The 12,537-nt window shown below is 48.5% G+C and overlaps 6 non-coding genes and 1 pseudogene across 6 annotated transcripts; all 7 read right to left on the reverse strand.

The window, feature by feature from the left end:
- Positions 1-1,218: 1,218 nt before the first annotated feature.
- LOC142272335 (U2 spliceosomal RNA) lies at positions 1,219-1,426 on the reverse strand (annotated as a pseudogene).
- A 2,727-nt stretch (positions 1,427-4,153) lies between these two features.
- LOC142272341 (U2 spliceosomal RNA) lies at positions 4,154-4,339 on the reverse strand. Its single transcript, XR_012737224.1, has one exon. It is a non-coding gene; the product is annotated as a U2 spliceosomal RNA (small nuclear RNA).
- A 1,387-nt stretch (positions 4,340-5,726) lies between these two features.
- On the reverse strand, positions 5,727-5,917 carry LOC142272327 (U2 spliceosomal RNA). The gene has a single exon (XR_012737214.1). It is a non-coding gene; the product is annotated as a U2 spliceosomal RNA (small nuclear RNA).
- A 1,387-nt stretch (positions 5,918-7,304) lies between these two features.
- Positions 7,305-7,495, reverse strand: LOC142272328 (U2 spliceosomal RNA). Its single transcript, XR_012737215.1, has one exon. It is a non-coding gene; the product is annotated as a U2 spliceosomal RNA (small nuclear RNA).
- Positions 7,496-8,882: 1,387 nt separating this feature from the next.
- On the reverse strand, positions 8,883-9,073 carry LOC142272330 (U2 spliceosomal RNA). The gene has a single exon (XR_012737216.1). It is a non-coding gene; the product is annotated as a U2 spliceosomal RNA (small nuclear RNA).
- Positions 9,074-10,460: 1,387 nt separating this feature from the next.
- Positions 10,461-10,651, reverse strand: LOC142272332 (U2 spliceosomal RNA). Its single transcript, XR_012737218.1, has one exon. It is a non-coding gene; the product is annotated as a U2 spliceosomal RNA (small nuclear RNA).
- Positions 10,652-12,038: 1,387 nt separating this feature from the next.
- On the reverse strand, positions 12,039-12,229 carry LOC142272333 (U2 spliceosomal RNA). Its single transcript, XR_012737219.1, has one exon. It is a non-coding gene; the product is annotated as a U2 spliceosomal RNA (small nuclear RNA).
- Positions 12,230-12,537: the final 308 nt, after the last annotated feature.

A 12,537-nucleotide genomic window follows, 5' to 3' on the forward strand; every position in this document is an offset into this window, starting at 1 on the left:
TGCAGCCGCCGCCCACTGCAATGAATCTGAATAACTCCTCCTTTAGGGCGCAAGCAACTCCCCTCCCCCTTGCAGTCTTTCCAATTCACGATACAAAAAGACGGACAGGACAGGTTGCCTGACTTTCCGTCACTGCCACCCTTTGCCATCCTTACCCGTAGAAAGCCCTTTCATCATCCCCAAACCCTAATCTTTTCCCTTTCCTTCCCAGCCCCCAAACCCTGCCCTCTGTACCTTTCTCACCACCCGCTTCCCTTCTCCTGTCATCCCCCTACCACCCGGGAAAAAAAGAGATTGCCCCCTCCTTCCACTAGCCCACCCTCCCACCCAAAGAACAACTTCTTCTGCGCAGCTTGTTTTCTAGGCAGCAGCGCTATTGTGATGTCATCGGGGGGCATTGTGACAAGCCGCCAGTGTTCCGTCTCTTCATGTTGTGCACAGTTCAAACGGAAAATACATCAACAGGCAGACTACAGAAAAGCTTACTATCAAAGGTTAGAGGGGGGCTTTCTCAGAGGGCTTTTTACAGTTTTTCTATTCCCAATTAGCCGTTTAAGTGTACTTATTGAAAGTAGTAATTCTTTCATAGGCCGCCCTTTCTTAGTATTTGACGTTCCTTATATTGCGGTATGAGGCTTCGCAGTAGGTTGCAAACATTCATCACCCATGACTGTCCCCAATTGAGCTCAGAAGCTCAATGTCTATCATGACCTCTCTTTTAGAATGTCCAAGAGCAAGCAAACTATTCCTCCAGGAGAGGGCGCCAACAGACTACTAAAGAGATCATCATTACTCAAAGAAAACCCCAAAAACCAATGCATGATAGGAATAAACAGGTAACTTTCTTTGGAGTGGAAGCGGAGAGATCGCACCAGATGCCAATTCTAGATGTTATCACACCTGTGGTCACTGCAGCAGCAGGTGAATCCACTTTGTCCAAAAGGGATCTATTCCATTCAATTGCAAATGATCTAGATAAGACAGAGAACTGCAGCACGGGGACATAGCCGAGTTGGTCAGGTTGAGTGGTGATGAGTTTGCTATTTGGATGAATAAAGAAAGTCAAAAGTGTGAAAGATAAAAAACAAAAGGAGGAAGTGTGAAAAGTGAATGGGCCAAATTGAGGTGCATATGAAGACGTATGCTTTCTTCCAATTCATTAAATCGGGCTAATATGAATCAGGTGAATTGAGTTCTGCTTTTGGAAACTGGGTTAAGAAGGGGTGCACCGTTCCTGGAGGTACTGCAATACCAGGTCAATGCGTGGAGTGGACAGAGCAAGCTCTTTTTCCATCTCCCTGTTCTAAAAATCCATTTAATATATGGTCCCCAGATAGGGGACGTATCAGATATTAAACTGATAAGAACAGATTTTTTTTTGATTTAACAGCATCTTTATTATCATGCACTACTCACAAAAAGGTAACAAACCGTGTACAGTGCCGCAGCCCCGTACACACAGAAATATACAATCCTTCTTACATAGCCATAGAGTACGACGCACTAAACTATACATCACGCTCCTATGCTTATCCATAACACTCAAGCTGAAAGAAAAAGTTAGACAATAAATAACGACGAACCGGCGATTGGGGGATGGGGGTAGGGGAAAAGGGGGATAGGGTGGGGAAATCACAGGCCCGAAGCTTTATTGAAAGACACACATAACGGGAAAAGGAGGGAGGGGGCATGGAAGAGGTCTAAACCTCCTCCTCGGCGCTGTCGTCCGGACTGTCCATGATGGAATAGTCTCTGAGCAGGCTGTGGATCAGCCTGCGGCAATCCTGGATAGACATCCTCTCCCTCTTCAAGATGAGCCGGTTCCTGGCGACCCAAATAGCGTCCTTAAAGCAGTTCATAAGGCGCCAAGCCTCCTGGATGGCTCCAACGGTGTGAGTCCCAGGGAAGAGTCCATAAAGTACGGAATGGTACGATAGGCTCCCTCTGGGGACGGAGTTCCTCAGGTCATCCTCCAGGGCAACCAACAGGCGCTGTGCGAAACGGCAGTCCCAAAAGGCGTGCAGCGATGTTTCCTCCACGAAGGGGCACCTTGGGCAGTACCGGGTTTTGCACAGGTTCCGGGCGTGCATGAATGACCGGACGGGCAGTCCGCCCTGTATCGCCATCCATGACAAGTCCTTGTGCCCGTTGGTCAATCCAGCCGATGACACGTTTGTCCAAACAGTCTCCAGTGTGTCGTGATGAAGTCCTGGAATGTTCTCCATTTCGTCCTTGGCTCTGATGAGTTTGTGGATAGTCTTTGGCTTCCACAAATCAGGCTTGAGTCCCTCCAGTTGGTGTTCCCTCACAAACCGAACCACGTCTCCGTAGAACCATGGCGCCGTCCAGTTGTAGGGGAAGGAGCTGTCCCACTTGTCCCAGCCTAACCGTCTCCAAAGGGGGAGCAGGAAGAAGCGAGACATGGACCCACCCGCGGAACCTCTCTTGACTCGCAGAGTTCGGCGAACGCAGTCACATACGAAGGAGGATCGCAGGAGGGTGGGGATATCGGGTACGCCCTTCCCACCCTTGCGAGGATCCTTGTACATGATGCTCCGCTTTACTCTGTCCATCTTGGATCCCCAGACAAAACGAAACACCGTCCTGGTAATGGCCCTGCACACGGTGGCAAGGGGGGGCCAGGCCTGGGCCGTGTACTGCAGCACGGGCAGTACCTCGTTACGCAGGACCAGTGCTTTGCCCTCACAGGTGAGGCGTCTGAGGCTCCACAGACCGATCCGTTGGGTGATCTTGGTCAAGCGTTCCTCCCAGGACTTGAGGGCTGCTCCTTCCTTCCCGAACCAGACTCCAAGAACCTTGATGAAATCCGGCTGGATGCTGAAAGGGAAGGGGGCGGAAGAGGCCGGCTGCCAGTCCCCGAAGAGCATGGCTTCCGACTTCCCGCAGTTGACTTTGGCTCCCGAAGCCCGTCCGAAGGTCTCACAGGTCTGGACGAGGGTGTCGACTGAGCGCCGGTCCGCGCAGAAGACGGTCACGTCGTCCATGTAGAGCGAGCACTTGACCTCGAAGCGTTCTGGTCCTGGTGCGGTGATCCCTCTGATCTCTCCATTCCGCCGGATAGCCTCTGCAAAGAGTTCTATAACACAAACAAAAAGAAGAGGTGACAGAGGGCAGCCTTGTCTGACCCCTGAGAGGACCGGGAAGGGGTCAGTCTTCCAGCCGTTTACCAACACCGAGCTGTGAATATCAAAATACATTAGTTGGACATACAAACAAAACATGTTACCCAAACCTAACCTGTGCAGAGCTTTGCCCAGGAACTCATGGGAAACACGGTCGAAGGCCTTTTCCTGATCCAACGAGATCAGGGCTGCGTGCACCCGGCGGGCTTTGATGTACTCGACCGTGTCCCGCATGAGAGCCAGGCTGTCTGCGATGCGACGTCCGGGGATGCCGCAGGTCTGATCCGGGTGGATGATCCGTCCGATAACCGTCTTCAGTCTCGTTGCCATCGTCTTGGCCAGGATCTTGTAGTCGACATTCAGAAGGGTGATGGGACGCCAATTCTTCAGGTCGCACCTCTCTCCTTTACGCTTGTACAGGATCGTGACCATTCCTTCCCTCAGAGATGGAGGCATTCTGCCCTCCACCACCATCTCCTCATACAGCCCTAACAGGTCCGGACAGATTAGGTCTCCCAGCGCTACATAGAGCTCTGCTGGGAGGCCGTCACTGCCCGGTGTCCTGCCAGAACTAAAGGATTTGGCGGCCGAGAGCAGCTCGTCCACCGTCAGAGGAACGTCCATGGCCGCCGCGTCTGCAGGGTCAAGATGGTTAGTGATACCTGAAAGGAACTTATCGGCGGCCTCGGGGTCAGTAGTCTTGCGGGCGTAGAGTTCGCTGTAGAAGTCGCTGACGACCTTCATCACATTCTCTTTCCCGCGTCGTATGCTTCCACTCTCGTCTCGTAGTTCATTCATGGGCGTGTGACCGGCGTGGAGTTTCCTGAAAAAGAACGAGTTACATTTCTCACCCTTCTCCAGGTTCTCCACTTTGGAACGGAAGACAATTCGCTCGGACTCCTCGTCGAAGTGCCTTTTCAGGCTCCTCTTAGTCTCCTCCAGCTCCTCTCTCACGTCCCAGCCGCATCGAAGAAGGTCCTGCAGGGAACGCAGCTCACGCTGGAGTCTCCTGAAGTCCCTCCTCTTCAGACACGCCTGTTGTTGACTCTTTGCCTGAAAGAAGAAACGGAACTCGAGTTTAACGTATTCCCACCAGTCAGAAACAGACTGGAAGCCCGCCTTGTAGGCCCGCCACGTGGAGTAGGCAGCTCTAACAGATACTACACTTGATCTTAGCCAAAAGGCCGAGAAGCGATAACCAGAATTGGTTTGGGCCTCGAGTGGCACCCTGGCCTATGCCGGACACATCTTAGGGAGAGAGAGCGAGAGGGAGACAAACCCACGCCTACACAAGACATTTTGTCACCCAAGCCAACCCTTGAAAAGGCTGCTTTGCAGAGCCAAAACAAGAAGAATGGTGCGTTTTGCAGCCGCCGCCCACTGCAATGAATCTGAATAACTCCTCCTTTAGGGCACAAGCAACTCCCCTCCCCCTTGCAGTCTTTCCAATTCACGATACAAAAAGACGGACAGGACAGGTTGCCTGACTTTCCGTCACTGCCACCCTTTGCCATCCTTACCCGTAGAAAGCCCTTTCATCATCCCCAAACCCTAATCTTTTCCCTTTCCTTCCCAGCCCCCAAACCCTGCCCTCTGTACCTTTCTCACCACCCGCTTCCCTTCTCCTGTCATCCCCCTACCACCCGGGAAAAAAAGAGATTGCCCCCTCCTTCCACTAGCCCACCCTCCCACCCAAAGAACAACTTCTTCTGCGCAGCTTGTTTTCTAGGCAGCAGCGCTATTGTGATGTCATCGGGGGGCATTGTGACAAGCCGCCAGTGTTCCGTCTCTTCATGTTGTGCACAGTTCAAACGGAAAATACATCAACAGGCAGACTACAGAAAAGCTTACTATCAAAGGTTAGAGGGGGGCTTTCTCAGAGGGCTTTTTACAGTTTTTCTATTCCCAATTAGCCGTTTAAGTGTACTTATTGAAAGTAGTAATTCTTTCATAGGCCGCCCTTTCTTAGTATTTGACGTTCCTTATATTGCGGTATGAGGCTTCGCAGTAGGTTGCAAACATTCATCACCCATGACTGTCCCCAATTGAGCTCAGAAGCTCAATGTCTATCATGACCTCTCTTTTAGAATGTCCAAGAGCAAGCAAACTATTCCTCCAGGAGAGGGCGCCAACAGACTACTAAAGAGATCATCATTACTCAAAGAAAACCCCAAAAACCAATGCATGATAGGAATAAACAGGTAACTTTCTTTGGAGTGGAAGCGGAGAGATCGCACCAGATGCCAATTCTAGATGTTATCACACCTGTGGTCACTGCAGCAGCAGGTGAATCCACTTTGTCCAAAAGGGATCTATTCCATTCAATTGCAAATGATCTAGATAAGACAGAGAACTGCAGCACGGGGACATAGCCGAGTTGGTCAGGTTGAGTGGTGATGAGTTTGCTATTTGGATGAATAAAGAAAGTCAAAAGTGTGAAAGATAAAAAACAAAAGGAGGAAGTGTGAAAAGTGAATGGGCCAAATTGAGGTGCATATGAAGACGTATGCTTTCTTCCAATTCATTAAATCGGGCTAATATGAATCAGGTGAATTGAGTTCTGCTTTTGGAAACTGGGTTAAGAAGGGGTGCACCGTTCCTGGAGGTACTGCAATACCAGGTCAATGCGTGGAGTGGACAGAGCAAGCTCTTTTTCCATCTCCCTGTTCTAAAAATCCATTTAATATATGGTCCCCAGATAGGGGACGTATCAGATATTAAACTGATAAGAACAGATACTACACTTGATCTTAGCCAAAAGGCCGAGAAGCGATAACCAGAATTGGTTTGGGCCTCGAGTGGCACCCTGGCCTATGCCGGACACATCTTAGGGAGAGAGAGCGAGAGGGAGACAAACCCACGCCTACACAAGACATTTTGTCACCCAAGCCAACCCTTGAAAAGGCTGCTTTGCAGAGCCAAAACAAGAAGAATGGTGCGTTTTGCAGCCGCCGCCCACTGCAATGAATCTGAATAACTCCTCCTTTAGGGCGCAAGCAACTCCCCTCCCCCTTGCAGTCTTTCCAATTCACGATACAAAAAGACGGACAGGACAGGTTGCCTGACTTTCCGTCACTGCCACCCTTTGCCATCCTTACCCGTAGAAAGCCCTTTCATCATCCCCAAACCCTAATCTTTTCCCTTTCCTTCCCAGCCCCCAAACCCTGCCCTCTGTACCTTTCTCACCACCCGCTTCCCTTCTCCTGTCATCCCCCTACCACCCGGGAAAAAAAGAGATTGCCCCCTCCTTCCACTAGCCCACCCTCCCACCCAAAGAACAACTTCTTCTGCGCAGCTTGTTTTCTAGGCAGCAGCGCTATTGTGATGTCATCGGGGGGCATTGTGACAAGCCGCCAGTGTTCCGTCTCTTCATGTTGTGCACAGTTCAAACGGAAAATACATCAACAGGCAGACTACAGAAAAGCTTACTATCAAAGGTTAGAGGGGGGCTTTCTCAGAGGGCTTTTTACAGTTTTTCTATTCCCAATTAGCCGTTTAAGTGTACTTATTGAAAGTAGTAATTCTTTCATAGGCCGCCCTTTCTTAGTATTTGACGTTCCTTATATTGCGGTATGAGGCTTCGCAGTAGGTTGCAAACATTCATCACCCATGACTGTCCCCAATTGAGCTCAGAAGCTCAATGTCTATCATGACCTCTCTTTTAGAATGTCCAAGAGCAAGCAAACTATTCCTCCAGGAGAGGGCGCCAACAGACTACTAAAGAGATCATCATTACTCAAAGAAAACCCCAAAAACCAATGCATGATAGGAATAAACAGGTAACTTTCTTTGGAGTGGAAGCGGAGAGATCGCACCAGATGCCAATTCTAGATGTTATCACACCTGTGGTCACTGCAGCAGCAGGTGAATCCACTTTGTCCAAAAGGGATCTATTCCATTCAATTGCAAATGATCTAGATAAGACAGAGAACTGCAGCACGGGGACATAGCCGAGTTGGTCAGGTTGAGTGGTGATGAGTTTGCTATTTGGATGAATAAAGAAAGTCAAAAGTGTGAAAGATAAAAAACAAAAGGAGGAAGTGTGAAAAGTGAATGGGCCAAATTGAGGTGCATATGAAGACGTATGCTTTCTTCCAATTCATTAAATCGGGCTAATATGAATCAGGTGAATTGAGTTCTGCTTTTGGAAACTGGGTTAAGAAGGGGTGCACCGTTCCTGGAGGTACTGCAATACCAGGTCAATGCGTGGAGTGGACAGAGCAAGCTCTTTTTCCATCTCCCTGTTCTAAAAATCCATTTAATATATGGTCCCCAGATAGGGGACGTATCAGATATTAAACTGATAAGAACAGATACTACACTTGATCTTAGCCAAAAGGCCGAGAAGCGATAACCAGAATTGGTTTGGGCCTCGAGTGGCACCCTGGCCTATGCCGGACACATCTTAGGGAGAGAGAGCGAGAGGGAGACAAACCCACGCCTACACAAGACATTTTGTCACCCAAGCCAACCCTTGAAAAGGCTGCTTTGCAGAGCCAAAACAAGAAGAATGGTGCGTTTTGCAGCCGCCGCCCACTGCAATGAATCTGAATAACTCCTCCTTTAGGGCGCAAGCAACTCCCCTCCCCCTTGCAGTCTTTCCAATTCACGATACAAAAAGACGGACAGGACAGGTTGCCTGACTTTCCGTCACTGCCACCCTTTGCCATCCTTACCCGTAGAAAGCCCTTTCATCATCCCCAAACCCTAATCTTTTCCCTTTCCTTCCCAGCCCCCAAACCCTGCCCTCTGTACCTTTCTCACCACCCGCTTCCCTTCTCCTGTCATCCCCCTACCACCCGGGAAAAAAAGAGATTGCCCCCTCCTTCCACTAGCCCACCCTCCCACCCAAAGAACAACTTCTTCTGCGCAGCTTGTTTTCTAGGCAGCAGCGCTATTGTGATGTCATCGGGGGGCATTGTGACAAGCCGCCAGTGTTCCGTCTCTTCATGTTGTGCACAGTTCAAACGGAAAATACATCAACAGGCAGACTACAGAAAAGCTTACTATCAAAGGTTAGAGGGGGGCTTTCTCAGAGGGCTTTTTACAGTTTTTCTATTCCCAATTAGCCGTTTAAGTGTACTTATTGAAAGTAGTAATTCTTTCATAGGCCGCCCTTTCTTAGTATTTGACGTTCCTTATATTGCGGTATGAGGCTTCGCAGTAGGTTGCAAACATTCATCACCCATGACTGTCCCCAATTGAGCTCAGAAGCTCAATGTCTATCATGACCTCTCTTTTAGAATGTCCAAGAGCAAGCAAACTATTCCTCCAGGAGAGGGCGCCAACAGACTACTAAAGAGATCATCATTACTCAAAGAAAACCCCAAAAACCAATGCATGATAGGAATAAACAGGTAACTTTCTTTGGAGTGGAAGCGGAGAGATCGCACCAGATGCCAATTCTAGATGTTATCACACCTGTGGTCACTGCAGCAGCAGGTGAATCCACTTTGTCCAAAAGGGATCTATTCCATTCAATTGCAAATGATCTAGATAAGACAGAGAACTGCAGCACGGGGACATAGCCGAGTTGGTCAGGTTGAGTGGTGATGAGTTTGCTATTTGGATGAATAAAGAAAGTCAAAAGTGTGAAAGATAAAAAACAAAAGGAGGAAGTGTGAAAAGTGAATGGGCCAAATTGAGGTGCATATGAAGACGTATGCTTTCTTCCAATTCATTAAATCGGGCTAATATGAATCAGGTGAATTGAGTTCTGCTTTTGGAAACTGGGTTAAGAAGGGGTGCACCGTTCCTGGAGGTACTGCAATACCAGGTCAATGCGTGGAGTGGACAGAGCAAGCTCTTTTTCCATCTCCCTGTTCTAAAAATCCATTTAATATATGGTCCCCAGATAGGGGACGTATCAGATATTAAACTGATAAGAACAGATACTACACTTGATCTTAGCCAAAAGGCCGAGAAGCGATAACCAGAATTGGTTTGGGCCTCGAGTGGCACCCTGGCCTATGCCGGACACATCTTAGGGAGAGAGAGCGAGAGGGAGACAAACCCACGCCTACACAAGACATTTTGTCACCCAAGCCAACCCTTGAAAAGGCTGCTTTGCAGAGCCAAAACAAGAAGAATGGTGCGTTTTGCAGCCGCCGCCCACTGCAATGAATCTGAATAACTCCTCCTTTAGGGCGCAAGCAACTCCCCTCCCCCTTGCAGTCTTTCCAATTCACGATACAAAAAGACGGACAGGACAGGTTGCCTGACTTTCCGTCACTGCCACCCTTTGCCATCCTTACCCGTAGAAAGCCCTTTCATCATCCCCAAACCCTAATCTTTTCCCTTTCCTTCCCAGCCCCCAAACCCTGCCCTCTGTACCTTTCTCACCACCCGCTTCCCTTCTCCTGTCATCCCCCTACCACCCGGGAAAAAAAGAGATTGCCCCCTCCTTCCACTAGCCCACCCTCCCACCCAAAGAACAACTTCTTCTGCGCAGCTTGTTTTCTAGGCAGCAGCGCTATTGTGATGTCATCGGGGGGCATTGTGACAAGCCGCCAGTGTTCCGTCTCTTCATGTTGTGCACAGTTCAAACGGAAAATACATCAACAGGCAGACTACAGAAAAGCTTACTATCAAAGGTTAGAGGGGGGCTTTCTCAGAGGGCTTTTTACAGTTTTTCTATTCCCAATTAGCCGTTTAAGTGTACTTATTGAAAGTAGTAATTCTTTCATAGGCCGCCCTTTCTTAGTATTTGACGTTCCTTATATTGCGGTATGAGGCTTCGCAGTAGGTTGCAAACATTCATCACCCATGACTGTCCCCAATTGAGCTCAGAAGCTCAATGTCTATCATGACCTCTCTTTTAGAATGTCCAAGAGCAAGCAAACTATTCCTCCAGGAGAGGGCGCCAACAGACTACTAAAGAGATCATCATTACTCAAAGAAAACCCCAAAAACCAATGCATGATAGGAATAAACAGGTAACTTTCTTTGGAGTGGAAGCGGAGAGATCGCACCAGATGCCAATTCTAGATGTTATCACACCTGTGGTCACTGCAGCAGCAGGTGAATCCACTTTGTCCAAAAGGGATCTATTCCATTCAATTGCAAATGATCTAGATAAGACAGAGAACTGCAGCACGGGGACATAGCCGAGTTGGTCAGGTTGAGTGGTGATGAGTTTGCTATTTGGATGAATAAAGAAAGTCAAAAGTGTGAAAGATAAAAAACAAAAGGAGGAAGTGTGAAAAGTGAATGGGCCAAATTGAGGTGCATATGAAGACGTATGCTTTCTTCCAATTCATTAAATCGGGCTAATATGAATCAGGTGAATTGAGTTCTGCTTTTGGAAACTGGGTTAAGAAGGGGTGCACCGTTCCTGGAGGTACTGCAATACCAGGTCAATGCGTGGAGTGGACAGAGCAAGCTCTTTTTCCATCTCCCTGTTCTAAAAATCCATTTAATATATGGTCCCCAGATAGGGGACGTATCAGATATTAAACTGATAAGAACAGATACTACACTTGATCTTAGCCAAAAGGCCGAGAAGCGATAACCAGAATTGGTTTGGGCCTCGAGTGGCACCCTGGCCTATGCCGGACACATCTTAGGGAGAGAGAGCGAGAGGGAGACAAACCCACGCCTACACAAGACATTTTGTCACCCAAGCCAACCCTTGAAAAGGCTGCTTTGCAGAGCCAAAACAAGAAGAATGGTGCGTTTTGCAGCCGCCGCCCACTGCAATGAATCTGAATAACTCCTCCTTTAGGGCGCAAGCAACTCCCCTCCCCCTTGCAGTCTTTCCAATTCACGATACAAAAAGACGGACAGGACAGGTTGCCTGACTTTCCGTCACTGCCACCCTTTGCCATCCTTACCCGTAGAAAGCCCTTTCATCATCCCCAAACCCTAATCTTTTCCCTTTCCTTCCCAGCCCCCAAACCCTGCCCTCTGTACCTTTCTCACCACCCGCTTCCCTTCTCCTGTCATCCCCCTACCACCCGGGAAAAAAAGAGATTGCCCCCTCCTTCCACTAGCCCACCCTCCCACCCAAAGAACAACTTCTTCTGCGCAGCTTGTTTTCTAGGCAGCAGCGCTATTGTGATGTCATCGGGGGGCATTGTGACAAGCCGCCAGTGTTCCGTCTCTTCATGTTGTGCACAGTTCAAACGGAAAATACATCAACAGGCAGACTACAGAAAAGCTTACTATCAAAGGTTAGAGGGGGGCTTTCTCAGAGGGCTTTTTACAGTTTTTCTATTCCCAATTAGCCGTTTAAGTGTACTTATTGAAAGTAGTAATTCTTTCATAGGCCGCCCTTTCTTAGTATTTGACGTTCCTTATATTGCGGTATGAGGCTTCGCAGTAGGTTGCAAACATTCATCACCCATGACTGTCCCCAATTGAGCTCAGAAGCTCAATGTCTATCATGACCTCTCTTTTAGAATGTCCAAGAGCAAGCAAACTATTCCTCCAGGAGAGGGCGCCAACAGACTACTAAAGAGATCATCATTACTCAAAGAAAACCCCAAAAACCAATGCATGATAGGAATAAACAGGTAACTTTCTTTGGAGTGGAAGCGGAGAGATCGCACCAGATGCCAATTCTAGATGTTATCACACCTGTGGTCACTGCAGCAGCAGGTGAATCCACTTTGTCCAAAAGGGATCTATTCCATTCAATTGCAAATGATCTAGATAAGACAGAGAACTGCAGCACGGGGACATAGCCGAGTTGGTCAGGTTGAGTGGTGATGAGTTTGCTATTTGGATGAATAAAGAAAGTCAAAAGTGTGAAAGATAAAAAACAAAAGGAGGAAGTGTGAAAAGTGAATGGGCCAAATTGAGGTGCATATGAAGACGTATGCTTTCTTCCAATTCATTAAATCGGGCTAATATGAATCAGGTGAATTGAGTTCTGCTTTTGGAAACTGGGTTAAGAAGGGGTGCACCGTTCCTGGAGGTACTGCAATACCAGGTCAATGCGTGGAGTGGACAGAGCAAGCTCTTTTTCCATCTCCCTGTTCTAAAAATCCATTTAATATATGGTCCCCAGATAGGGGACGTATCAGATATTAAACTGATAAGAACAGATACTACACTTGATCTTAGCCAAAAGGCCGAGAAGCGATAACCAGAATTGGTTTGGGCCTCGAGTGGCACCCTGGCCTATGCCGGACACATCTTAGGGAGAGAGAGCGAGAGGGAGACAAACCCACGCCTACACAAGACATTTTGTCACCCAAGCCAACCCTTGAAAAGGCTGCTTTGCAGAGCCAAAACAAGAAGAATGGTGCGTTTTGCAGCCGCCGCCCACTGCAATGAATCTGAATAACTCCTCCTTTAGGGCGCAAGCAACTCCCCTCCCCCTTGCAGTCTTTCCAATTCACGATACAAAAAGACGGACAGGACAGGTTGCCTGACTTTCCGTCACTGCCAC

This window comes from Anomaloglossus baeobatrachus, unplaced genomic scaffold (assembly GCF_048569485.1).
Source record: "Anomaloglossus baeobatrachus isolate aAnoBae1 unplaced genomic scaffold, aAnoBae1.hap1 Scaffold_3487, whole genome shotgun sequence".
NCBI classification, from domain to species: domain Eukaryota; kingdom Metazoa; phylum Chordata; class Amphibia; order Anura; family Aromobatidae; genus Anomaloglossus; species Anomaloglossus baeobatrachus.